Source organism: Salmo salar, unplaced genomic scaffold (assembly GCF_905237065.1).
Source record: "Salmo salar unplaced genomic scaffold, Ssal_v3.1, whole genome shotgun sequence".
In the NCBI taxonomy this organism is placed as follows: domain Eukaryota; kingdom Metazoa; phylum Chordata; class Actinopteri; order Salmoniformes; family Salmonidae; genus Salmo; species Salmo salar.
Window position 1 is genome coordinate 83,040 of NW_025548817.1, and position 27,950 is coordinate 110,989.

The following is a 27,950-nucleotide window of genomic DNA, read 5'->3' on the forward strand; positions in this document are numbered from 1 at the left end:
ATGGTAGGGGTTAGAGTTAACACTAGGTACACACCCTGTATGGTAGGGGTTAGGGTTAACACTAGGTACACACCCTGTATGGTAGGGGTTAGGGGTTAACACTAGGTACACACCCTGTATGGTAGGGGTTAGGGTTAACACTAGGTACACATCCTGTATGGTAGGGGTTAGAGTTAACACTAGGTACACACCCTGTATGGTAGGGGTTAGGGTTAGGGTTAACACTAGGTACACACCCTGTATGGTAGGGGTTAGGGTTAACACTAGGTACACACCCTGTATGGTAGGGGTTAGAGTTAACACTAGGTACACATCCTGTATGGTAGGGGTTAGAGTTAACACTAGGTACACACCCTGTATGGTAGGGGTTAGAGTTAACACTAGGTACACACCCTGTATGGTAGGGGTTAGGGTTACCACTAGGTACACACCCTGTATGGTAGGGGTTAGGGTTAGGGTTAACACTAGGTACACATCCTGTATGGTAGGGGTTAGAGTTAACACTAGGTACACATCCTGTATGGTAGGGGTTAGGGTTAGAGTTAACACTAGGTACACACCCTGTATGGTAGGGGTTAGAGTTAACACTAGGTACACATCCTGTATGGTAGGGGTTAGGGTTAGAGTTAACACTAGGTACACACCCTGTATGGTAGGGGTTAGGGTTAACACTAGGTACACATCCTGTATGGTAGGGGTTAGAGTTAACACTAGGTACACACCCTGTATGGTAGGGGTTAGAGTTAACACTAGGTACACACCCTGTATGGTAGGGGTTAGAGTTAACACTAGGTACACATCCTGTATGGTAGGGGTTAGAGTTAACACTAGGTACACATCCTGTATGGTAGGGGTTAGGGTTAGAGTTAACACTAGGTACACATCCTGTATGGTAGGGGTTAGGGTTAGAGTTAACACTAGGTACACACCCTGTATGGTAGGGGTTAGGGTTAACACTAGGTACACACCCTGTATGGTAGGGGTTAGAGTTAACACTAGGTACACACCCTGTATGGTAGGGGTTAGAGTTAACACTAGGTACACATCCTGTATGGTAGGGGTTAGAGTTAACACTAGGTACACACCCTGTATGGTAGGGGTTATAGTTAACACTAGGTACACATCCTGTATGGTAGGGGTTAGGGTTAGAGTTAACACTAGGTACACACCCTGTATGGTAGGGGTTATAGTTAACACTAGGTACACACCCTGTATGGTAGGGGTTAGGGTTAACACTAGGTACACATCCTGTATGGTAGGGGTTAGGGTTAGAGTTAACACTAGGTACACACCCTGTATGGTAGGGGTTATAGTTAACACTAGGTACACATCCTGTATGGTAGGGGTTAGAGTTAACACTAGGTACACACCCTGTATGGTAGGGGTTAGAGTTAACACTAGGTACACACCCTGTATGGTAGGGGTTAGGGTTAACACTAGGTACACATCCTGTATGGTAGGGGTTAGGGTTAGGGTTAACACTAGGTACACATCCTGTATGGTAGGGGTTAGGGTTAGAGTTAACACTAGGTACACACCCTGTATGGTAGGGGTTAGAGTTAACACTAGGTACACATCCTGTATGGTAGGGGTTAGAGTTAACACTAGGTACACATCCTGTATGGTAGGGGTTAGAGTTAACACTAGGTACACATCCTGTATGGTAGGGGTTAGGGTTAGAGTTAACACTAGGTACACATCCTGTATGGTAGGGGTTAGGGTTAGAGTTAACACTATGTACACATCCTGTATGGTAGGGGTTAGAGTTAACACTAGGTACACACCCTGTATGGTAGGGGTTAGGGTTAACACTAGGTACACACCCTGTATGGTAGGGGTTAGGGTTAACACTAGGTACACATCCTGTATGGTAGGGGTTAGAGTTAACACTATGTACACATCCTGTATGGTAGGGGTTAGAGTTAACACTAGGTACACACCCTGTATGGTAGGGGTTAGGGTTAGAGTTAACACTAGGTACACACCCTGTATGGTAGGGGTTAGGGTTAGAGTTAACACTAGGTACACACCCTGTATGGTAGGGGTTAGGGTTAACACTAGGTACACACCCTGTATGGTAGGGGTTAGAGTTAACACTAGGTACACATCCTGTATGGTAGGGGTTAGGGGTTAACACTAGGTACACACCCTGTATGGTAGGGGTTAGGGTTAACACTAGGTACACATCCTGTATGGTAGGGGTTAGGGTTAGAGTTAACACTAGGTACACACCCTGTATGGTAGGGGTTAGGGTTAACACTAGGTACACACCCTGTATGGTAGGGGTTAGGGTTAACACTAGGTACACATCCTGTATGGTAGGGGTTAGGGTTAGAGTTAACACTAGGTACACACCCTGTATGGTAGGGGTTAGGGTTAACACTAGGTACACATCCTGTATGGTAGGGGTTAGAGTTAACACTAGGTACACACCCTGTATGGTAGGGGTTAGGGTTAGAGTTAACACTAGGTACACATCCTGTATGGTAGGGGTTAGAGTTAACACTAGGTACACACCCTGTATGGTAGGGGTTAGGGTTAGAGTTAACACTAGGTACACATCCTGTATGGTAGGGGTTAGAGTTAACACTAGGTACACACCCTGTATGGTAGGGGGTAGGGTTAACACTAGGTACACACCCTGTATGGTAGGGGTTAGAGTTAACACTAGGTACACATCCTGTATGGTAGGGGTTAGGGTTAGAGTTAACACTAGGTACACACCCTGTATGGTAGGGGTTAGGGTTAGAGTAAACACTAGGTACACATCCTGTATGGTAGGGGTTAGGGTTAGAGTAAACACTAGGTACACATCCTGTATGGTAGGGGTTAGGGTTAACACTAGGTACACACCCTGTATGGTAGGGGTTAGGGTTAGTGTTAACACTTGGTACACACCCTGTATGGTAGGGGTTAGGGTTAGTGTTAACACTAGGTACACACCCTGTATGGTAGGGGGTTAGGGTTAGAGTTAACACTAGGTACACATCCTGTATGGTAGGGGTTAGAGTTAACACTAGGTACACACCCTGTATGGTAGGGGTTAGGGTTAACACTAGGTACACATCCTGTATGGTAGGGGTTAGGGTTAACACTAGGTACACATCCTGTATGGTAGGGGTTAGGGTTAGAGTAAACACTAGGTACACATCCTGTATGGTAGGGGTTAGGGTTAGAGTTAACACTAGGTACACATCCTGTATGGTAGGGGTTAGGGTTAACACTAGGTACACATCCTGTATGGTAGGGGTTAGGGTTATAGTTAACACTAGGTACACATCCTGTATGGTAGGGGTTAGAGTTAACACTAGGTACACATCCTGTATGGTAGGGGTTAGGGGTAGAGTTAACACTAGGTACACACCCTGTATGGTAGGGGTTAGTGTTAACACTAGGTACACACCCTGTATGGTAGGGGTTAGGGGTAGAGTTAACACTAGGTACACACCCTGTATGGTAGGGGTTAGGGGTAGAGTTAACACTAGGTACACACCCTGTATGGTAGGGGTTAGGGGTAGAGTTAACACTAGGTACACATCCTGTATGGTAGGGGTTAGAGTTAACACTAGGTACACACCCTGTATGGTAGGGGTTAGGGTTAACACTAGGTACACACCCTGTATGGTAGGGGTTAGAGTTAACACTAGGTACACATCCTGTATGGTAGGGGTTAGAGTTAACACTAGGTACACACCCTGTATGGTAGGGGTTAGAGTTAACACTAGGTACACACCCTGTATGGTAGGGGTTAGTGTTAACACTAGGTACACATCCTGTATGGTAGGGGTTAGGGTTAGAGTTAACACTAGGTACACATCCTGTATGGTAGGGGTTATAGTTAACACTAGGTACACACCCTGTATGGTAGGGGTTAGAGTTAACACTAGGTACACACCCTGTATGGTAGGGGTTAGGGTTAGAGTTAACACTAGGTACACACCCTGTATGGTAGGGGTTAGGGTTAACACTAGGTACACATCCTGTATGGTAGGGGTTAGAGTTAACACTAGGTACACACCCTGTATGGTAGGGGTTAGAGTTAACACTAGGTACACATCCTGTATGGTAGGGGGTAGGGTTAGAGTTAACACTAGGTACACATCCTGTATGGTAGGGGTTAGAGTTAACACTAGGTACACACCCTGTATGGTAGGGGTTAGGGTTAGAGTTAACACTAGGTACACATCCTGTATGGTAGGGGTTAGAGTTAACACTAGGTACACACCCTGTATGGTAGGGGTTAGGGTTAACACTAGGTACACATCCTGTATGGTAGGGGTTAGGGTTAACACTAGGTACACATCCTGTATGGTAGGGGTTAGGGTTAGAGTTAACACTAGGTACACATCCTGTATGGTAGGGGTTAGGGTTAGAGTTAACACTAGGTACACATCCTGTATGGTAGGGGTTAGGGGTAGAGTTAACACTAGGTACACATCCTGTATGGTAGGGGTTAGGGGTAGAGTTAACACTAGGTACACACCCTGTATGGTAGGGGTTAGTGTTAACACTAGGTACACACCCTGTATGGTAGGGGTTAGGGGTAGAGTTAACACTAGGTACACACCCTGTATGGTAGGGGTTAGGGTTAGAGTTAACACTAGGTACACATCCTGTATGGTAGGGGTTAGTGTTAACACCAGGTACACACCCTGTATGGTAGGGGTTAGGGGTAGAGTTAACACTAGGTACACACCCTGTATGGTAGGGGTTAGGGTTAGAGTTAACACTAGGTACACATCCTGTATGGTAGGGGTTAGAGTTAACACTAGGTACACACCCTGTATGGTAGGGGTTAGAGTTAACACTAGGTACACACCCTGTATGGTAGGGGTTAGGGTTAGAGTTAACACTAGGTACACACCCTGTATGGTAGGGGTTAGAGTTAACACTAGGTACACACCCTGTATGGTAGGGGTTAGGGTTAACACTAGGTACACATCCTGTATGGTAGGGGTTAGAGTTAACACTAGGTACACATCCTGTATGGTAGGGGTTAGGGTTACCACTAGGTACACACCCTGTATGGTAGGGGTTAGAGTTAACACTAGGTACACATCCTGTATGGTAGGGGTTATAGTTAACACTAGGTACACACCCTGTATGGTAGGGGTTAGGGTTAACACTAGGTACACATCCTGTATGGTAGGGGTTAGAGTTAACACTAGGTACACATCCTGTATGGTAGGGGTTAGGGTTAGAGTTAACACTAGGTACACACCCTGTATGGTAGGGGTTAGAGTTAACACTAGGTACACACCCTGTATGGTAGGGGTTATAGTTAACACTAGGTACACACCCTGTATGGTAGGGGTTAGGGTTAACACTAGGTACACACCCTGTATGGTAGGGGTTAGAGTTAACACTAGGTACACACCCTGTATGGTAGGGGTTAGGGTTAACACTAGGTACACATCCTGTATGGTAGGGGTTAGGGTTAACACTAGGTACACATCCTGTATGGTAGGGGTTAGTGTTAACACTAGTTACAGACCCTGTATGGTAGGGGTTAGAGTTAACACTAGGTACACATCCTGTATGGTAGGGGTTATAGTTAACACTAGGTACACACCCTGTATGGTAGGGGTTAGGGTTAACACTAGGTACACATCCTGTATGGTAGGGGTTAGAGTTAACACTAGGTACACACCCTGTATGGTAGGGGTTAGGGTTAACACTAGGTACACATCCTGTATGGTAGGGGTTAGAGTTAACACTAGGTACACACCCTGTATGGTAGGGGTTAGGGTTAACACTAGGTACACACCCTGTATGGTAGGGGTTAGGGTTAGAGTTAACACTAGGTACACATCCTGTATGGTAGGGGTTATAGTTAACACTAGGTACACATCCTGTATGGTAGGGGTTAGAGTTAACACTAGGTACACATCCTGTATGGTAGGGGGTTATAGTTAACACTAGGTACACACCCTGTATGGTAGGGGTTAGGGTTAACACTAGGTACACATCCTGTATGGTAGGGGTTAGAGTTAACACTAGGTACACACCCTGTATGGTAGGGGTTAGGGTTAACACTAGGTACACACCCTGTATGGTAGGGGTTAGGGTTAGAGTTAACACTAGGTACACACCCTGTATGGTAGGGGTTAGAGTTAACACTAGGTACACACCCTGTATGGTAGGGGTTATAGTTAACACTAGGTACACATCCTGTATGGTAGGGGGTAGAGTTAACACTAGGTACACATCCTGTATGGTAGGGGGTAGAGTTAACACTAGGTACACACCCTGTATGGTAGGGGTTAGAGTTAACACTAGGTACACACCCTGTATGGTAGGGGTTATAGTTAACACTAGGTACACACCCTGTATGGTAGGGGTTAGAGTTAACACTAGGTACACATCCTGTATGGTAGGGGTTAGAGTTAACACTAGGTACACACCCTGTATGGTAGGGGTTAGGGTTAACACTAGGTACACATCCTGTATGGTAGGGGGGTAGGGTTAGGGTTAACACTAGGTACACACCCTGTATGGTAGGGGTTAGGGTTAGAGTTAACACTAGGTACACACCCTGTATGGTAGGGGTTAGAGTTAACACTAGGTACACACCCTGTATGGTAGGGGTTATAGTTAACACTAGGTACACACCCTGTATGGTAGGGGTTAGAGTTAACACTAGGTACACACCCTGTATGGTAAGGGTTAGGGTTACCACTAGGTACACACCCTGTATGGTAGGGGTTAGGGTTAACACTAGGTACACACCCTGTATGGTAGGGGTTAGGGTTACCACTAGGTACACACCCTGTATGGTAGGGGTTATAGTTAACACTAGGTACACATCCTGTATGGTAGGGGTTAGAGTTAACACTAGGTACACACCCTGTATGGTAGGGGTTAGGGTTACCACTAGGTACACACCCTGTATGGTAGGGGTTAGGGTTACCACTAGGTACACACCCTGTATGGTAGGGGTTAGGGTTAACACTAGGTACACACCCTGTATGGTAGGGGTTAGGGTTACCACTAGGTACACACCCTGTATGGTAGGGGTTAGGGTTAACACTAGGTACACACCCTGTATGGTAGGGGTTATAGTTAACACTAGGTACACACCCTGTATGGTAGGGGTTAGAGTTAACACTAGGTACACATCCTGTATGGTAGGGGTTAGAGTTAACACTAGGTACACACCCTGTATGGTAGGGGTTATAGTTAACACTAGGTACACACCCTGTATGGTAGGGGTTAGGGTTAGAGTTAACACTAGGTACACACCCTGTATGGTAGGGGTTAGAGTTAACACTAGGTACACACCCTGTATGGTAGGGGTTAGGGTTAACACTAGGTACACATCCTGTATGGTAGGGGTTAGAGTTAACACTAGGTACACACCCTGTATGGTAGGGGTTAGAGTTAACACTAGGTACACATCCTGTATGGTAGGGGTTAGAGTTAACACTAGGTACACACCCTGTATGGTAGGGGGTAGGGTTAACACTAGGTACACACCCTGTATGGTAGGGGTTAGGGTTAACACTAGGTACACATCCTGTATGGTAGGGGTTAGGGTTAGAGTTAACACTAGGTACACACCCTGTATGGTAGGGGTTAGGGTTAGAGTAAACACTAGGTACACATCCTGTATGGTAGGGGTTAGAGTTAACACTAGGTACACATCCTGTATGGTAGGGGTTAGGGTTAACACTAGGTACACACCCTGTATGGTAGGGGTTAGGGTTAGTGTTAACACTTGGTACACACCCTGTATGGTAGGGGTTAGGGTTAGTGTTAACACTAGGTACACACCCTGTATGGTAGGGGTTAGGGTTAGAGTTAACACTAGGTACACATCCTGTATGGTAGGGGTTAGAGTTAACACTAGGTACACACCCTGTATGGTAGGGGTAGGGTTAACACTAGGTACACACCCTGTATGGTAGGGGTTAGGGTTAACACTAGGTACACATCCTGTATGGTAGGGGTTAGGGTTAGAGTTAACACTAGGTACACACCCTGTATGGTAGGGGTTAGGGTTAGAGTAAACACTAGGTACACATCCTGTATGGTAGGGGTTAGAGTTAACACTAGGTACACATCCTGTATGGTAGGGGTTAGGGTTAACACTAGGTACACACCCTGTATGGTAGGGGTTAGGGTTAGTGTTAACACTTGGTACACACCCTGTATGGTAGGGGTTAGGGTTAGTGTTAACACTAGGTACACACCCTGTATGGTAGGGGTTAGGGTTAGAGTTAACACTAGGTACACATCCTGTATGGTAGGGGTTAGAGTTAACACTAGGTACACACCCTGTATGGTAGGGGTTAGGGTTAACACTAGGTACACATCCTGTATGGTAGGGGTTAGGGTTAACACTAGGTACACATCCTGTATGGTAGGGGTTAGGGTTAGAGTAAACACTAGGTACACATCCTGTATGGTAGGGGTTAGGGTTAGAGTTAACACTAGGTACACATCCTGTATGGTAGGGGTTAGGGTTAACACTAGGTACACATCCTGTATGGTAGGGGTTAGGGTTATAGTTAACACTAGGTACACATCCTGTATGGTAGGGGTTAGAGTTAACACTAGGTACACATCCTGTATGGTAGGGGTTAGGGTTAGAGTTAACACTAGGTACACATCCTGTATGGTAGGGGTTAGGGGTAGAGTTAACACTAGGTACACACCCTGTATGGTAGGGGTTAGTGTTAACACTAGGTACACACCCTGTATGGTAGGGGTTAGGGGTAGAGTTAACACTAGGTACACACCCTGTATGGTAGGGGTTAGGGGTAGAGTTAACACTAGGTACACACCCTGTATGGTAGGGGTTAGGGGTAGAGTTAACACTAGGTACACATCCTGTATGGTAGGGGTTAGAGTTAACACTAGGTACACACCCTGTATGGTAGGGGTTAGGGTTAACACTAGGTACACACCCTGTATGGTAGGGGTTAGAGTTAACACTAGGTACACATCCTGTATGGTAGGGGTTAGAGTTAACACTAGGTACACACCCTGTATGGTAGGGGTTAGAGTTAACACTAGGTACACACCCTGTATGGTAGGGGTTAGTGTTAACACTAGGTACACATCCTGTATGGTAGGGGTTAGGGTTAGAGTTAACACTAGGTACACATCCTGTATGGTAGGGGTTATAGTTAACACTAGGTACACACCCTGTATGGTAGGGGTTAGAGTTAACACTAGGTACACACCCTGTATGGTAGGGGTTAGGGTTAGAGTTAACACTAGGTACACACCCTGTATGGTAGGGGTTAGGGTTAACACTAGGTACACATCCTGTATGGTAGGGGTTAGAGTTAACACTAGGTACACACCCTGTATGGTAGGGGTTAGGGTTAGAGTTAACACTAGGTACACATCCTGTATGGTAGGGGTTATAGTTAACACTAGGTACACATCCTGTATGGTAGGGGTTAGAGTTAACACTAGGTACACATCCTGTATGGTAGGGGTTATAGTTAACACTAGGTACACACCCTGTATGGTAGGGGTTAGGGTTAACACTAGGTACACATCCTGTATGGTAGGGGTTAGAGTTAACACTAGGTACACACCCTGTATGGTAGGGGTTAGGGTTAACACTAGGTACACACCCTGTATGGTAGGGATTAGGGTTAGAGTTAACACTAGGTACACACCCTGTATGGTAGGGGTTAGAGTTAACACTAGGTACACACCCTGTATGGTAGGGGTTATAGTTAACACTAGGTACACATCCTGTATGGTAGGGGGTAGAGTTAACACTAGGTACACACCCTGTATGGTAGGGGTTAGAGTTAACACTAGGTACACACCCTGTATGGTAGGGGTTATAGTTAACACTAGGTACACACCCTGTATGGTAGGGGTTAGAGTTAACACTAGGTACACATCCTGTATGGTAGGGGTTAGAGTTAACACTAGGTACACACCCTGTATGGTAGGGGTTAGGGTTAACACTAGGTACACATCCTGTATGGTAGGGGGTAGGGTTAGGGTTAACACTAGGTACACACCCTGTATGGTAGGGGTTAGGGTTAGAGTTAACACTAGGTACACACCCTGTATGGTAGGGGTTAGAGTTAACACTAGGTACACACCCTGTATGGTAGGGGTTATAGTTAACACTAGGTACACACCCTGTATGGTAGGGGTTAGAGTTAACACTAGGTACACACCCTGTATGGTAAGGGTTAGGGTTACCACTAGGTACACACCCTGTATGGTAGGGGTTAGGGTTAACACTAGGTACACACCCTGTATGGTAGGGGTTAGGGTTACCACTAGGTACACACCCTGTATGGTAGGGGTTATAGTTAACACTAGGTACACATCCTGTATGGTAGGGGTTAGAGTTAACACTAGGTACACACCCTGTATGGTAGGGGTTAGGGTTACCACTAGGTACACACCCTGTATGGTAGGGGTTAGGGTTACCACTAGGTACACACCCTGTATGGTAGGGGTTAGGGTTAACACTAGGTACACACCCTGTATGGTAGGGGTTAGGGTTACCACTAGGTACACACCCTGTATGGTAGGGGTTAGGGTTAACACTAGGTACACACCCTGTATGGTAGGGGTTATAGTTAACACTAGGTACACACCCTGTATGGTAGGGGTTAGAGTTAACACTAGGTACACATCCTGTATGGTAGGGGTTAGAGTTAACACTAGGTACACACCCTGTATGGTAGGGATTATAGTTAACACTAGGTACACACCCTGTATGGTAGGGGTTAGGGTTAGAGTTAACACTAGGTACACACCCTGTATGGTAGGGGTTAGAGTTAACACTAGGTACACACCCTGTATGGTAGGGGTTAGGGTTAACACTAGGTACACATCCTGTATGGTAGGGGTTAGAGTTAACACTAGGTACACACCCTGTATGGTAGGGGTTAGAGTTAACACTAGGTACACATCCTGTATGGTAGGGGTTAGAGTTAACACTAGGTACACACCCTGTATGGTAGGGGTAGGGTTAACACTAGGTACACACCCTGTATGGTAGGGGTTAGGGTTAACACTAGGTACACATCCTGTATGGTAGGGGTTAGGGTTAGAGTTAACACTAGGTACACACCCTGTATGGTAGGGGTTAGGGTTAGAGTAAACACTAGGTACACATCCTGTATGGTAGGGGTTAGAGTTAACACTAGGTACACATCCTGTATGGTAGGGGTTAGGGTTAACACTAGGTACACACCCTGTATGGTAGGGGTTAGGGTTAGTGTTAACACTTGGTACACACCCTGTATGGTAGGGGTTAGGGTTAGTGTTAACACTAGGTACACACCCTGTATGGTAGGGGTTAGGGTTAGAGTTAACACTAGGTACACATCCTGTATGGTAGGGGTTAGAGTTAACACTAGGTACACACCCTGTATGGTAGGGGTTAGGGTTAACACTAGGTACACATCCTGTATGGTAGGGGTTAGGGTTAACACTAGGTACACATCCTGTATGGTAGGGGTTAGGGTTAGAGTAAACACTAGGTACACATCCTGTATGGTAGGGGTTAGGGTTAGAGTTAACACTAGGTACACATCCTGTATGGTAGGGGTTAGGGTTAACACTAGGTACACATCCTGTATGGTAGGGGTTAGGGGTTATAGTTAACACTAGGTACACATCCTGTATGGTAGGGGTTAGAGTTAACACTAGGTACACATCCTGTATGGTAGGGGTTAGGGTTAGAGTTAACACTAGGTACACATCCTGTATGGTAGGGGTTAGGGGTAGAGTTAACACTAGGTACACACCCTGTATGGTAGGGGTTAGTGTTAACACTAGGTACACACCCTGTATGGTAGGGGTTAGGGGTAGAGTTAACACTAGGTACACACCCTGTATGGTAGGGGTTAGGGGTAGAGTTAACACTAGGTACACACCCTGTATGGTAGGGGTTAGGGGTAGAGTTAACACTAGGTACACATCCTGTATGGTAGGGGTTAGAGTTAACACTAGGTACACACCCTGTATGGTAGGGGTTAGGGTTAACACTAGGTACACACCCTGTATGGTAGGGGTTAGAGTTAACACTAGGTACACATCCTGTATGGTAGGGGTTAGAGTTAACACTAGGTACACACCCTGTATGGTAGGGGTTAGTGTTAACACTAGGTACACATCCTGTATGGTAGGGGTTAGGGTTAGAGTTAACACTAGGTACACATCCTGTATGGTAGGGGTTATAGTTAACACTAGGTACACACCCTGTATGGTAGGGGGTTAGAGTTAACACTAGGTACACACCCTGTATGGTAGGGGTTAGGGTTAGAGTTAACACTAGGTACACACCCTGTATGGTAGGGGTTAGGGTTAACACTAGGTACACATCCTGTATGGTAGGGGTTAGAGTTAACACTAGGTACACACCCCTGTATGGTAGGGGTTAGAGTTAACACTAGGTACACATCCTGTATGGTAGGGGTAGGGGTTAGAGTTAACACTAGGTACACATCCTGTATGGTAGGGGTTAGAGTTAACACTAGGTACACACCCTGTATGGTAGGGGTTAGGGTTAGAGTTAACACTAGGTACACATCCTGTATGGTAGGGGTTAGAGTTAACACTAGGTACACACCCTGTATGGTAGGGGTTAGAGTTAACACTAGGTACACATCCTGTATGGTAGGGGTTAGGGTTAACACTAGGTACACATCCTGTATGGTAGGGGTTAGGGTTAGAGTTAACACTAGGTACACATCCTGTATGGTAGGGGTTAGGGTTAGAGTTAACACTAGGTACACATCCTGTATGGTAGGGGTTAGGGGTAGAGTTAACACTAGGTACACATCCTGTATGGTAGGGGTTAGGGGTAGAGTTAACACTAGGTACACACCCTGTATGGTAGGGGTTAGTGTTAACACTAGGTACACACCCTGTATGGTAGGGGTTAGGGGTAGAGTTAACACTAGGTACACACCCTGTATGGTAGGGGTTAGGGTTAGAGTTAACACTAGGTACACATCCTGTATGGTAGGGGTTAGTGTTAACACCAGGTACACACCCTGTATGGTAGGGGTTAGGGGTAGAGTTAACACTAGGTACACACCCTGTATGGTAGGGGTTAGGGTTAGAGTTAACACTAGGTACACATCCTGTATGGTAGGGGTTAGAGTTAACACTAGGTACACACCCTGTATGGTAGGGGTTAGAGTTAACACTAGGTACACACCCTGTATGGTAGGGGTTAGGGTTAGAGTTAACACTAGGTACACACCCTGTATGGTAGGGGTTAGAGTTAACACTAGGTACACACCCTGTATGGTAGGGGTTAGGGTTAACACTAGGTACACATCCTGTATGGTAGGGGTTAGAGTTAACACTAGGTACACATCCTGTATGGTAGGGGTTAGGGTTACCACTAGGTACACACCCTGTATGGTAGGGGTTAGAGTTAACACTAGGTACACATCCTGTATGGTAGGGGTTATAGTTAACACTAGGTACACACCCTGTATGGTAGGGGTTAGGGTTAACACTAGGTACACATCCTGTATGGTAGGGGTTAGAGTTAACACTAGGTACACATCCTGTATGGTAGTGGTTAGGGTTAGAGTTAACACTAGGTACACACCCTGTATGGTAGGGGTTAGAGTTAACACTAGGTACACACCCTGTATGGTAGGGGTTATAGTTAACACTAGGTACACACCCTGTATGGTAGGGGTTAGGGTTAACACTAGGTACACACCCTGTATGGTAGGGGTTAGAGTTAACACTAGGCACACACCCTGTATGGTAGGGGTTAGGGTTAACACTAGGTACACATCCTGTATGGTAGGGGTTAGAGTTAACACTAGGTACACATCCTGTATGGTAGGGGTTAGTGTTAACACTAGTTACAGACCCTGTATGGTAGGGGTTATAGTTAACACTAGGTACACATCCTGTATGGTAGGGGTTAGAGTTAACACTAGGTACACATCCTGTATGGTAGGGGTTATAGTTAACACTAGGTACACACCCTGTATGGTAGAGGTTAGGGTTAACACTAGGTACACATCCTGTATGGTAGGGGTTAGAGTTAACACTAGGTACACACCCTGTATGGTAGGGGTTAGGGTTAACACTAGGTACACATCCTGTATGGTAGGGGTTAGAGTTAACACTAGGTACACACCCTGTATGGTAGGGGTTAGGGTTAACACTAGGTACACACCCTGTATGGTAGGGGTTAGGGTTAGAGTTAACACTAGGTACACATCCTGTATGGTAGGGGTTATAGTTAACACTAGGTACACATCCTGTATGGTAGGGGTTAGAGTTAACACTAGGTACACATCCTGTATGGTAGGGGTTATAGTTAACACTAGGTACACACCCTGTATGGTAGGGGTTAGGGTTAACACTAGGTACACATCCTGTATGGTAGGGGTTAGAGTTAACACTAGGTACACATCCTGTATGGTAGGGGGTAGAGTTAACACTAGGTACACACCCTGTATGGTAGGGGTTAGAGTTAACACTAGGTACACACCCTGTATGGTAGGGGTTATAGTTAACACTAGGTACACACCCTGTATGGTAGGGGTTAGAGTTAACACTAGGTACACACCCTGTATGGTAAGGGTTAGGGTTACCACTAGGTACACACCCTGTATGGTAGGGGTTAGGGTTAACACTAGGTACACACCCTGTATGGTAGGGGTTAGGGTTACCACTAGGTACACACCCTGTATGGTAGGGGTTATAGTTAACACTAGGTACACATCCTGTATGGTAGGGGTTAGAGTTAACACTAGGTACACACCCTGTATGGTAGGGGTTAGGGTTACCACTAGGTACACACCCTGTATGGTAGGGGTTAGGGTTACCACTAGGTACACACCCTGTATGGTAGGGGTTAGGGTTAACACTAGGTACACACCCTGTATGGTAGGGGTTAGGGTTACCACTAGGTACACACCCTGTATGGTAGGGGTTAGGGTTAACACTAGGTACACACCCTGTATGGTAGGGGTTATAGTTAACACTAGGTACACACCCTGTATGGTAGGGGTTAGAGTTAACACTAGGTACACATCCTGTATGGTAGGGGTTAGAGTTAACACTAGGTACACACCCTGTATGGTAGGGGTTATAGTTAACACTAGGTACACACCCTGTATGGTAGGGGTTAGGGTTAGAGTTAACACTAGGTACACACCCTGTATGGTAGGGGTTAGAGTTAACACTAGGTACACACCCTGTATGGTAGGGGTTAGGGTTAACACTAGGTACACACCCTGTATGGTAGGGGTTAGGGTTATAGTTAACACTAGGTACACATCCTGTATGGTAGGGGTTAGGGTTAACACTAGGTACACATCCTGTATGGTAGGGGTTAGGGTTAACACTAGGTACACACCCTGTATGGTAGGGGTTAGAGTTAACACTAGGTACACACCCTGTATGGTAGGGGTTAGGGTTAGAGTTAACACTAGGTACACATCCTGTATGGTAGGGGTTAGAGTTAACACTAGGTACACACCCTGTATGGTAGGGGTTAGAGTTAACACTAGGTACACACCCTGTATGGTAGGGGTTAGAGTTAACACTAGGTACACATCCTGTATGGTAGGGGTTAGAGTTAACACTAGGTACACACCCTGTATGGTAGGGGTTAGGGTTAACACTAGGTACACATCCTGTATGGTAGGGGTTAGAGTTAGAGTTAACACTAGGTACACACCCTGTATGGTAGGGGTTATAGTAAACACTAGGTACACACCCTGTATGGTAGGGGTTAGGGTTAACACTAGGTACACACCCTGTATGGTAGGGGTTAGGGTTAACACTAGGTACACATCCTGTATGGTAGGGGTTAGAGTTAACACTAGGTACACACCCTGTATGGTAGGGGTTAGGGTTAACACTAGGTACACATCCTGTATGGTAGGGGTTAGGGTTAGAGTTAACACTAGGTACACACCCTGTATGGTAGGGTTAGAGTTAACACTAGGTACACACCCTGTATGGTAGGGGTTAGAGTTAACACTAGGTACACACCCTGTATGGTAGGGGCTTAGGGTTACCACAAGGTACACACTCTGTATGGTAGGGGTTAGGGTTAACACTAGGTACACATCCTGTATGGTAGGGGTTAGAGTTAACACTAGGTACACATCCTGTATGGTAGGGGTTAGAGTTAACACTAGGTACACACCCTGTATGGTAGGGGTTATAGTTAACACTAGGTACACATCCTGTATGGTAGGGGTTAGAGTTAACACTAGGTACACACCCTGTATGGTAGGGGTTAGGGTTAGAGTTAACACTAGGTAACACACCCTGTATGGTAGGGGTTAGAGTTAACACTAGGTACACACCCTGTATGGTAGGGGTTAGGGTTAACACTAGGTACACACCCTGTATGGTAGGGGTTAGGGTTACCACTAGGTACACACCCTGTATGGTAGGGGTTAGGGTTATAGTTAACACTAGGTACACATCCTGTATGGTAGGGGTTAGGGTTAACACTAGGTACACATCCTGTATGGTAGGGGGTTAGGGTTAGAGTTAACACTAGGTACACACCCTGTATGGTAGGGGTTAGAGTTAACACTAGGTACACATCCTGTATGGTAGGGGTTAGGGTTAGAGTTAACACTAGGTACACACCCTGTATGGTAGGGGGTTAGGGTTAACACTAGGTACACACCCTGTATGGTAGGGGTTAGGGTTACCACTAGGTACACACCCTGTATGGTAGGGGTTAGGGTTAACACTAGGTACACACCCTGTATGGTAGGGGTTATAGTTAACACTAGGTACACACCCTGTATGGTAGGGGTTAGAGTTAACACTAGGTACACATCCTGTATGGTAGGGGTTAGGGTTAGAGTTAACACTAGGTACACATCCTGTATGGTAGGGGTTATAGTTAACACTAGGTACACACCCTGTATGGTAGGGGTTAGGGTTAGAGTTAACACTAGGTACACACCCTGTATGGTAGGGGTTAGGGTTAACACTAGGTACACACCCTGTATGGTAGGGGTTAGGGTTAACACTAGGTACACATCCTGTATGGTAGGGGTTAGGGTTAGAGTTAACACAAGGTACACATCCTGTATGGTAGGGGTTAGAGTTAACACTAGGTACACACCCTGTATGGTAGGGGTTAGAGTTAACACTAGGTACACATCCTGTATGGTAGGGGTTATAGTTAACACTAGGTACACACCCTGTATGGTAGGGGTTAGAGTTAACACTAGGTACACACCCTGTATGGTAGGGGTTAGAGTTAACACTAGGTACACACCCTGTATGGTAGGGGTAGGGTTAACACTAGGTACACATCCTGTATGGTAGGGGTTAGAGTTAACACTAGGTACACACCCTGTATGGTAGGGGTTATAGTTAACACTAGGTACACATCCTGTATGGTAGGGGTTAGAGTTAACACTAGGTACACATCCTGTATGGTAGGGGTTAGGGTTATAGTTAACACTAGGTACACACCCTGTATGGTAGGGGTTAGGGTTATAGTTAACACTAGGTACACACCCTGTATGGTAGGGGTTATAGTTAACACTAGGTACACATCCTGTATGGTAGGGGTTAGGGTTATAGTTAACACTAGGTACACATCCTGTATGGTAGGGGTTAGAGTAAACACTAGGTACACACCCTGTATGGTAGGGGTTAGAGTTAACACTAGGTACACATCCTGTATGGTAGGGGTTAGGGTTAACACTAGGTACACACCCTGTATGGTAGGGGTTATAGTTAACACTAGGTACACACCCTGTATGGTAGGGGTTAGAGTTAACACTAGGTACACACCCTGTATGGTAGGGGTTAGGGTTAACACTAGGTACACACCCTGTATGGTAGGGGTTAGGGTTAACACTAGGTACACACCCTGTATGGTAGGGGTTAGAGTTAACACTAGGTACACACCCTGTATGGTAGGGGTTAGGGTTAACACTGGGTCCACACCCTGTATGGTAGGGGTTAGAGTTAACACTAGGTACACATCCTGTATGGTAGGGGTTAGGGTTAACACTAGGTACACATCCTGTATGGTAGGGGTTAGTGTTAACACTAGGTACACATCCTGTATGGTAGGGGTTAGGGTTAACACTAGGTACACACCCTGTATGGTAGGGGTTAGGGTTAACACTAGGTACACACCCTGTATGGTAGGGGTTAGAGTTAACACTAGGTACACATCCTGTATGGTAGGGGTTATAGTTAACACTAGGTACACACCCTGTATGGTAGGGGTTAGGGTTAACACTAGGTACACATCCTGTATGGTAGGGGTTAGAGTTAACACTAGGTACACACCCTGTATGGTAGGGGTTAGAGTTAACACTAGGTACACATCCTGTATGGTAGGGGTTAGGGTTAGAGTTAACACTAGGTACACATCCTGTATGGTAGGGGTTATAGTTAACACTAGGTACACATCCTGTATGGTAGGGGTTAGAGTTAACACTAGGTACACACCCTGTATGGTAGGGGTTAGAGTTAACACTAGGTACACATCCTGTATGGTAGGGGTTAGGGTTAGAGTTAACACTAGGTACACATCCTGTATGGTAGGGGTTATAGTTAACACTAGGTACACACCCTGTATGGTAGGGGTTATAGTTAACACTAGGTACACACCCTGTATGGTAGGGGTTAGAGTTAACACTAGGTACACATCCTGTATGGTAGGGATTAGGGTTAACACTAGGTACACACCCTGTATGGTAGGGGTTAGGGTTAACACTAGGTACACACCCTGTATGGTAGGGGTTAGAGTTAACACTAGGTACACATCCTGTATGGTAGGGGTTAGGGTTAACACTAGGTACACATCCTGTATGGTAGGGGTTAGGGTTAACACTAGGTACACACCCTGTATGGTAGGGGTTAGAGTTAACACTAGGTACACACCCTGTATGGTAGGGGTTATAGTTAACACTAGGTACACATCCTGTATGGTAGGGGTTAGAGTTAACACTAGGTACACATCCTGTATGGTAGGGGTTAGGGTTATAGTTAACACTAGGTACACACCCTGTATGGTAGGGGTTAGAGTTAACACTAGGTACACATCCTGTATGGTAGGGGTTAGGGTTAACACTAGGTACACACCCTGTATGGTAGGGGTTATAGTTAACACTAGGTACACACCCTGTATGGTAGGGGTTAGAGTTAACACTAGGTACACACCCTGTATGGTAGGGGTTAGGGTTAACACTAGGTACACACCCTGTATGGTAGGGGTTAGGGTTAACACTAGGTACACACCCTGTATGGTAGGGGTTAGAGTTAACACTAGGTACACACCCTGTATGGTAGGGGTTAGGGTTAACACTGGGTCCACACCCTGTATGGTAGGGGGGTTAGAGTTAACACTAGGTACACATCCTGTATGGTAGGGGTTAGGGTTAACACTAGGTACACATCCTGTATGGTAGGGGTTAGGGTTAACACTAGCTACACACCCTGTATGGTAGGGGTTAGAGTTAACACTAGGTACACACCCTGTATGGTAGGGGTTAGGGTTAACACTAGGTACACACCCTGTATGGTAGGGGTTAGGATTAGAGTTAACACTAGGTACACACCCTGTATGGTTGGGGTTAGAGTTACCACTAGGTACACACCCTGTATGGTAGGGGTTAGGGTTAACACTAGGTACACACCCTGTATGGTAGGGGTTAGAGTTAACACTAGGTACACATCCTGTATGGTAGGGGTTATAGTTAACACTAGGTACACACCCTGTATGGTAGGGGTTAGGGTTAACACTAGGTACACACCCTGTATGGTAGGGGTTAGGGTTAACACTAGGTACACACCTTGTATGGTAGGGGTTAGAGTTAACACTAGGTACACACCCTGTATGGTAGGGGTTATAGTTAACACTAGGTACACACCCTGTATGGTAGGGGTTAGGGTTAACACTAGGTACACATCCTGTATGGTAGGGGTTAGGGTTAACACTAGGTACACACCCTGTATGGTAGGGGTTAGAGTTAACACTAGGTACACATCCTGTATGGTAGGGGTTATAGTTAACACTAGGTACACACCCTGTATGGTAGGGGGTTATAGTTAACACTAGGTACACACCCTGTATGGTAGGGGTTAGGGTTAACACTAGGTACACATCCTGTATGGTAGGGGGTAGGGTTAGAGTTAACACTAGGTACACACCCTGTATGGTAGGGGGTAGGGTTAACACTAGGTACACACCCTGTATGGTAGGGGTTAGGGGTAGAGTTAACACTAGGTACACATCCTGTATGGTAGGGGTTAGGGTTAACACTAGGTACACACCCTGTATGGTAGGGGTTAGAGTTAACACTAGGTACACACCCTGTATGGTAGGGGTTAGAGTTAACACTAGGTACACATCCTGTATGGTAGGGGTTAGGGTTAACACTAGGTACACACCCTGTATGGTAGGGGTTAGGGTTATAGTTAACACTAGGTACACACCCTGTATGGTAGGGGTTAGAGTTAACACTAGGTACACATCCTGTATGGTAGGGGTTATAGTTAACACTAGGTACACATCCTGTATGGTAGGGGTTAGAGTTAACACTAGGTACACACCCTGTATGGTAGGGGTTAGGGTTAACACTAGGTACACATCCTGTATGGTAGGGGTTAGGGTTAACACTAGGTACACATCCTGTATGGTAGGGGTTAGAGTTAACACTAGGTACACACCCTGTATGGTAGGGGTTAGAGTTAACACTAGCTACACACCCTGTATGGTAGGGGTTAGGGTTAACACTAGGTACACATCCTGTATGGTAGGGGGTAGGGTTAGAGTTAACACTAGGTACACATCCTGTATGGTAGGGGTTAGAGTTAACACTAGGTACACATCCTGTATGGTAGGGGTTAGGGGTTAGAGTTAACACTAGGTACACATCCTGTATGGTAGGGGTTAGAGTTAACACTAGGTACACATCCTGTATGGTAGGGGTTAGGGGTTAGAGTTAACACTAGCTACACACCCTGTATGGTAGGGGTTAGGGTTATAGTTAACACTAGGTACACACCCTGTATGGTAGGGGTTAGGGGTTAGAGTTAACACTAGGTACACATCCTGTATGGTAGGGGTTAGGGTTAGTGTTAACACTAGGTACACACCCTGTATGGTAGGGGTTAGAGTTAACACTAGGTACACACCCTGTATGGTAGGGGTTAGAGTTAACACTAGGTACACACCCTGTATGGTAGGGGTTAGGGGTTAGAGTTAACACTAGGTACACACCCTGTATGGTAGGGGTTAGGGGTTAGAGTTAACACTAGGTACACATCCTGTATGGTAGGGGTTAGAGTTAACACTAGGTACACACCCTGTATGGTAGGGGTTAGAGTTAACACTAGGTACACATCCTGTATGGTAGGGGTTAGGGTTAACACTAGGTACACACCCTGTATGGTAGGGGTTAGGGTTAACACTAGGTACACATCCTGTATGGTAGGGTTAGGGTTAGAGTTAACACTAGGTACACACCCTGTATGGTAGGGGTTAGGTTAGAGTTAACACTAGGTACACACCCTGTATGGTAGGGGTTAGGGTTAGAGTTAACACTAGGTACACACCCTGTATGGTAGGGGTTAGGGTTAGAGTTAACACTAGGTTATACATCCTGTATGGTAGGGGTTAGAGTTAACACTAGGTACACACCCTGTATGGTAGGGGTTAGGGTTAACACTAGGTACACATCCTGTATGGTAGGGGTTAGAGTTAACACTAGGTACACATCCTGTATGGTAGGGGTTAGAGTTAACACTAGGTACACACCCTGTATGGTAGGGGTTAGAGTTAACACTAGGTACACATCCTGTATGGTAGGGGTTAGGGTTAGAGTTAACACTAGGTACACATCCTGTATGGTAGGGGTTAGAGTTATAGTTAACACTAGGTACACACCCTGTATGGTAGGGGTTATAGTTAACACTAGGTACACACCCTGTATGGTAGGGGTTATAGTTAACACTAGGTACACATCCTGTATGGTAGGGGTTATAGTTAACACTAGGTACACACCCTGTATGGTAGGGGTTAGAGTTAACACTAGGTACACATCCTGTATGGTAGGGGTTAGAGTTAACACTAGGTACACACCCTGTATGGTAGGGGTTAGGGTTAACACTAGGTACACACCCTGTATGGTAGGGGTTAGGGTTAACACTAGGTACACATCCTGTATGGTAGGGGTTAGGGTTAACACTAGGTACACATCCTGTATGGTAGGGGTTATAGTTAACACTAGGTACACACCCTGTATGGTAGGGGTTAGGGTTAGAGTTAACACTAGGTACACATCCTGTATGGTAGGGGTTAGGGGTAGAGTTAACACTAGGTACACACCCTGTATGGTAGGGGTTAGGGTTAACACTAGGTACACATCCTGTATGGTAGGGGTTAGGGTTATAGTTAACACTAGGTACACATCCTGTATGGTAGGGGGTTAGAGTTAACACTAGGTACACACCCTGTATGGTAGGGGTTAGAGTTAACACTAGGTACACATCCTGTATGGTAGGGGTTAGGGTTAACACTAGGTACACACCCTGTATGGTAGGGGTTAGAGTTAACACTAGGTACACACCCCTGTATGGTAGGGGTTAGAGTTAACACTAGGTACACATCCTGTATGGTAGGGGTTATAGTTAACACTAGGTACACACCCTGTATGGTAGGGGTTAGAGTTAACACTAGGTACACACCCTGTATGGTAGGGGGTTAGGGTTAACACTAGGTACACACCCTGTATGGTAGGGGTTAGGGTTAACACTAGGTACACATCCTGTATGGTAGGGGTTAGGGTTATAGTTAACACTGGGTCCACATCCTGTATGGTAGGGGTTAGAGTTAACACTAGGTACACACCCTGTATGGTAGGGGTTAGGGTTATAGTTAACACTAGGTACACACCCTGTATGGTAGGGGTTAGAGTTAACACTAGGTACACACCCTGTATGGTAGGGGTTAGGGTTAACACTAGGTACACACCCTGTATGGTAGGGGTTAGGGTTATAGTTAACACTAGGTACACACCCTGTATGGTAGGGGTTAGAGTTAACACTAGGTACACACCCTGTATGGTAGGGGTTAGAGTTAACACTAGGTACACACCCTGTATGGTAGGGGTTAGGGTTAGTGTTAACACTAGGTACACATCCTGTATGGTAGGGGTTATAGTTAACACTAGGTACACATCCTGTATGGTAGGGGTTAGGGGTTAGGGTTATAGTTAACACTAGGTACACATCCTGTATGGTAGGGGTTAGAGTTAACACTAGGTACACACCCTGTATGGTAGGGGTTATAGTTAACACTAGGTACACATCCTGTATGGTAGGGGTTAGGGTTATAGTTAACACTAGGTACACATCCTGTATGGTAGGGGTTAGGGTTAACACTAGGTACACACCCTGTATGGTAGGGTTAGGGTTAGGGGTTAGAGTTATAGTTAACACTAGGTACACACCCTGTATGGTAGGGGTTAGGGTTAGAGTTAACACTAGGTACACACCCTGTATGGTAGGGGTTAGGGTTAACACTAGGTTATACATCCTGTATGGTAGGGGTTAGGGTTAACACTAGGTACACATCCTGTATGGTAGGGGTTAGGGTTAGAGTTAACACTAGGTACACACCCTGTATGGTAGGGTTAGGGTTATAGTTAACACTAGGTACACATCCTGTATGGTAGGGGTTAGAGTTAACACTAGGTACACATCCTGTATGGTAGGGGTAGGGTTAACACTAGGTTATACACCCTGTATGGTAGGGGTTAGGGTTAACACTAGGTACACATCCTGTATGGTAGGGGTTATAGTTAACACTAGGTACACACCCTGTATGGTAGGGGTTAGGGTTAGAGTTAACACTAGGTACACATCCTGTATGGTAGGGGTTAGGGGTAGAGTTAACACTAGGTACACACCCTGTATGGTAGGGGTTAGGGTTAACACTAGGTACACATCCTGTATGGTAGGGGTTAGGGTTATAGTTAACACTAGGTACACATCCTGTATGGTAGGGGTTAGAGTTAACACTAGGTACACACCCTGTATGGTAGGGGTTAGAGTTAACACTAGGTACACATCCTGTATGGTAGGGGTTAGGGTTAACACTAGGTACACACCCTGTATGGTAGGGGTTAGAGTTAACACTAGGTACACACCCTGTATGGTAGGGGTTAGAGTTAACACTAGGTACACATCCTGTATGGTAGGGGTTATAGTTAACACTAGGTACACACCCTGTATGGTAGGGGTTAGAGTTAACACTAGGTACACACCCTGTATGGTAGGGGTTAGGGTTAACACTAGGTACACACCCTGTATGGTAGGGGTTAGGGTTAACACTAGGTACACATCCTGTATGGTAGGGGTTAGGGTTATAGTTAACACTGGGTCCACATCCTGTATGGTAGGGGTTAGAGTTAACACTAGGTACACACCCTGTATGGTAGGGGTTAGGGTTATAGTTAACACTAGGTACACACCCTGTATGGTAGGGGTTAGAGTTAACACTAGGTACACACCCTGTATGGTAGGGGTTAGGGTTAACACTAGGTACACACCCTGTATGGTAGGGGTTAGGGTTATAGTTAACACTAGGTACACACCCTGTATGGTAGGGGTTAGAGTTAACACTAGGTACACACCCTGTATGGTAGGGGTTAGAGTTAACACTAGGTACACACCCTGTATGGTAGGGGTTAGGGTTAGTGTTAACACTAGGTACACATCCTGTATGGTAGGGGTTATAGTTAACACTAGGTACACATCCTGTATGGTAGGGGTTAGGGGTTAGGGTTATAGTTAACACTAGGTACACATCCTGTATGGTAGGGGTTAGAGTTAACACTAGGTACACACCCTGTATGGTAGGGGTTATAGTTAACACTAGGTACACATCCTGTATGGTAGGGGTTAGGGTTATAGTTAACACTAGGTACACATCCTGTATGGTAGGGGTTAGGGTTAACACTAGGTACACACCCTGTATGGTAGGGTTAGGGGTTAGGGGTTAGAGTTATAGTTAACACTAGGTACACACCCTGTATGGTAGGGGTTAGGGTTAGAGTTAACACTAGGTACACACCCTGTATGGTAGGGGTTAGGGTTAACACTAGGTTATACATCCTGTATGGTAGGGGTTAGGGTTAACACTAGGTACACATCCTGTATGGTAGGGGTTAGGGTTAGAGTTAACACTAGGTACACACCCTGTATGGTAGGGGTTAGGTTATAGTTAACACTAGGTACACATCCTGTATGGTAGGGGTTAGAGTTAACACTAGGTACACATCCTGTATGGTAGGGGGTAGGGTTAACACTAGGTTATACACCCTGTATGGTAGGGGTTAGGGTTAACACTAGGTACACATCCTGTATGGTAGGGGTTATAGTTAACACTAGGTACACACCCTGTATGGTAGGGGTTAGGGTTAGAGTTAACACTAGGTACACATCCTGTATGGTAGGGGTTAGGGTAGAGTTAACACTAGGTACACACCCTGTATGGTAGGGGTTAGGGTTAACACTAGGTACACATCCTGTATGGTAGGGGTTAGGGTTATAGTTAACACTAGGTACACATCCTGTATGGTAGGGGTTAGAGTTAACACTAGGTACACACCCTGTATGGTAGGGGTTAGAGTTAACACTAGGTACACATCCTGTATGGTAGGGGTTAGGGTTAACACTAGGTACACACCCTGTATGGTAGGGGTTAGAGTTAACACTAGGTACACACCCTGTATGGTAGGGGTTAGAGTTAACACTAGGTACACATCCTGTATGGTAGGGGTTATAGTTAACACTAGGTACACACCCTGTATGGTAGGGGTTAGGGTTAACACTAGGTACACACCCTGTATGGTAGGGGGTTAGGGTTAACACTAGGTACACATCCTGTATGGTAGGGGTTAGGGTTATAGTTAACACTGGGTCCACATCCTGTATGGTAGGGGTTAGAGTTAACACTAGGTACACACCCTGTATGGTAGGGGTTAGGGTTATAGTTAACACTAGGTACACACCCTGTATGGTAGGGGTTAGAGTTAACACTAGGTACACACCCTGTATGGTAGGGGTTAGGGTTAACACTAGGTACACACCCTGTATGGTAGGGGTTAGGGTTATAGTAAACACTAGGTACACACCCTGTATGGTAGGGGTTAGAGTTAACACTAGGTACACACCCTGTATGGTAGGGGTTAGGGTTAGTGTTAACACTAGGTACACATCCTGTATGGTAGGGGTTATAGTTAACACTAGGTACACATCCTGTATGGTAGGGGTTAGGGGTTAGGGTTATAGTTAACACTAGGTACACATCCTGTATGGTAGGGGTTAGAGTTAACACTAGGTACACACCCTGTATGGTAGGGGTAGGGTTAACACTAGGTACACATCCTGTATGGTAGGGGTTAGAGTTAACACTAGGTACACATCCTGTATGGTAGGGGTTAGAGTTAACACTAGGTACACACCCTGTATGGTAGGGGTTAGGGTTAACACTAGGTAAACATCCTGTATGGTAGGGGTTAGAGTTAACACTAGGTACACATCCTGTATGGTAGGGGTTAGGGTTAACACTAGGTACACACCCTGTATGGTAGGGGTTAGAGTTAACACTAGGTACACATCCTGTATGGTAGGGGTTATAGTTAACACTAGGTACACACCCTGTATGGTAGGGGTTATAGTTAACACTAGGTACACACCCTGTATGGTAGGGGTTAGGGTTAGAGTTAACACTAGGTACACATCCTGTATGGTAGGGGGTTAGGGTTAGAGTTAACACTAGGTACACACCCTGTATGGTAGGGGTTAGGGTTAACACTAGGTACACATCCTGTATGGTAGGGGTTAGGGTTATAGTTAACACTAGGTACACACCCTGTATGGTAGGGGTTAGAGTTAACACTAGGTACACACCCTGTATGGTAGGGGTTATAGTTAACACTAGGTACACATCCTGTATGGTAGGGGTTATAGTTAACACTAGGTACACATCCTGTATGGTAGGGGTTATAGTTAACACTAGGTACACATCCTGTATGGTAGGGATTAGGGTTAGGGGTTAGGGGTTAGAGTTAACACTAGGTACACACCCTGTATGGTAGGGGTTATAGTTAACACTAGGTACACACCCTGTATGGTAGGGGTTAGAGTTAACACTAGGTACACATCCTGTATGGTAGGGGTTAGGTTATAGTTAACACTAGGTACACACCCTGTATGGTAGGGGTTAGAGTTAACACTAGGTACACACCCTGTATGGTAGGGGTTATAGTTAACACTAGGTACACATCCTGTATGGTAGGGGTTATAGTTAACACTAGGTACACATCCTGTATGGTAGGGGTTAGAGTTAACACTAGGTCACACATCCTGTATGGTAGGGGTTAGGGTTAGAGTTAACACTAGGTACACCTGTATGGTAGGGGTTAGAGTTAACACAGCCACCCTGTATGGTAGGGGTTATAGTTAACACTAGGTACACACCCTGTATGGTAGGGGTTATAGTTAACACTAGGTACACATCCTGTATGGTAGAGTTGGGTTATGTTAACATAGGTACAGTCACCCTGTATGGTAGGAGGTGGGGGTTGGGGTTAGAGTTAACACTAGTACACACCCTGTATGGTAGGGGTTATAGTTAACACTAGGTACACACCCTGTATGGTAGGGGTTGAGTTCACTGTCACATCCTGTATGGTAGGGGTTAGGGTTATAGATAACATGGTACACACCCTGTTGTGGTTAGGGGTTGGGTTAGAGTTAACACTAGTACACACCCTGTATGGTAGGGGTTATAGTTAACACTAGGTACACACCCTGTGGTAGGGGTTAGAGTTAACACTAGTACACATCCGTATGGTAGGTTGGGTTATAGTTAACACTAGGTACACACCCTGTATGGGGGTAGGTTAGAGTTAACACTCGGTACACACCCTGTGTGGTAGGGGTTAGGTTAGAGTTAACACTAG

General features: G+C 45.8%; 1 long non-coding RNA gene across 2 annotated transcripts; it reads left to right on the forward strand.

Moving 5' to 3' along the window:
* Positions 1–18: 18 nt before the first annotated feature.
* LOC123733353 (uncharacterized) lies at positions 19–27,950 on the forward strand. Of its 2 annotated transcripts, none has more exons than XR_006763739.1 (3): positions 19–94; positions 27,620–27,651; positions 27,934–27,950. It is a non-coding gene; the product is annotated as an uncharacterized lncRNA (long non-coding RNA). The 2 variants fall into 2 exon arrangements; XR_006763738.1 differs by lacking the exon at positions 19–94 and adding an exon at positions 21,084–21,174.